At 53.7% G+C, this 1,468-nt stretch overlaps 1 protein-coding gene across 1 annotated transcript in view; it reads right to left on the bottom strand.

Annotated features, from left to right (window-relative positions):
* The window catches only part of LOC107123752, an 11,106-nt gene extending 10,556 nt beyond the window's left edge, over nucleotides 1-550 (bottom strand). The window contains exon 1 of the mRNA XM_015427091.1: nucleotides 483-550. The gene's annotated coding sequence lies outside the window, so the exon portion shown is untranslated. The remainder of the gene's footprint in view (nucleotides 1-482) is intronic.
* Nucleotides 551-1,468: the final 918 nt, after the last annotated feature.

The raw sequence follows: 1,468 nt of genomic DNA, 5'->3' as shown, positions 1-1,468 counted from the left end.
CCCCGGCTCACACATTTTTGTCTTAGCTCAGGAAGGATGGGGGCTCCAGAGCAAACTAATTTTATGCAGCAGCCAAACTACCTGCTCAGAACTTGAATGCCAGCAGCTCACCAAGTAGAATTTCTGCTCACAAGACTCCACAGCTTAGAGGGAACGTTGCTGGAGAGTCCCGTTGCCATTTCTGGGAGGACTCCAGGCCCCCCACTTGGAAACTGGCGACCCGGCTCAAGGCGGAGTTGCTATGGCAACAGTTGGCAGCTCCTTCCCCAAGCCGACTCCAGCCGCCCCGCCGGGCCCAGCGTGCAGCACCGCGGTGAAAACACAACAGAGGAGACCGTTCCGTGCGCCGCCGCCGGCCGGCCGCCTGGCAGGAGAGGACGGAAAGAGAGCGAGTCGGGCAAAAAAAAACCCCCCACAGCATCACCAGCGCCCCCAAGGAGACCGCCCAACCGAGGCCGCCTGGGGATCGGGGCCTCCCTCACCTGCCGCCGCCCGCCGCGCTCCGAGCCCACTCGTGTCCTCTAAGCCCGCAGTCTGAGGACGGAAAGCGGAAAGGGAGGGGGAGGCGGAAACGCGGGGCGCGACGGGAAGGGGGACGGGCGGAAGCGCCTCAGCACGCTCAGGACGAGGGGCCCGTAGAGACGGAAGGGCTAGAGCGGCCCCGCTTTTCCCCGCGTTGGGTTGGGTGGACGTTCCCCCTGGCGGGTCTTCCCAGACGCGGACCTTTCTTGCAGCTGGACCGGCGGGGTTGGGAAAACGTGTAGAGACGATGCAGTCCAAAAAAGCTAGCTGGGTTTTTGTTTTGAAAAAACCATTCTTTATCCATTTTTTGGGTTTTTGTTTCGGAAAATCTTAATTCTGATAGGAAAACGAAATTGGTCTCATCACAGTGTGATAGAAAAGCTATAGCGAAAATAAGATAAACTGAGAGGAGCGGGGGGAAACCCTTCAACACAGGACCTAATGGGGCTTTGTCCGACAAACTGGCAATCTGCAATTGGATACATCTCGAATTATTCCTTCTTGTAGAGAAATAATTTATAAATTTATATATCTTGTAGAGAAATAATTTATAAAGTTGTTACATATGGAGCTTAAGTCATGCCTCAACTAGTACCTGGAACTGGTTGAGCTAATTACCCTAGAACAATAGTTTACCAGGATCCTAGAGTAGACTGATAGAGAAGTTGTTGTTGTTGTTCAGTCGCACAGTTGAGTCCGACTCTTTGCGACCCCATGGACCAGATCACGCCAGGCCTTCCTGTCTTCCACCGTCCTCTGAAGTTGGCTCAACTTCATGTTCGTTGCATCGATGACACTGTCTAACCATCTCATCCTTTGCCGTCCCCTTCTTCTTTGACCTTCAGTCTTTCCCAGCATCAGGGTCTTCTCCAGTGAGTGCTCCCTTCTCATTGGGTGGCCAAAGTATTTGAGCTTCAGTTTCATTATCTGGCCTTCCAGGGAACAG

Source organism: Gekko japonicus, unplaced genomic scaffold (assembly GCF_001447785.1).
Source record: "Gekko japonicus isolate JY-2015 unplaced genomic scaffold, Gekko_japonicus_V1.1 scaffold488, whole genome shotgun sequence".
NCBI lineage: Eukaryota > Metazoa > Chordata > Lepidosauria > Squamata > Gekkonidae > Gekko > Gekko japonicus.
This window is presented reverse-complemented; position numbering and strand designations above follow the sequence as displayed.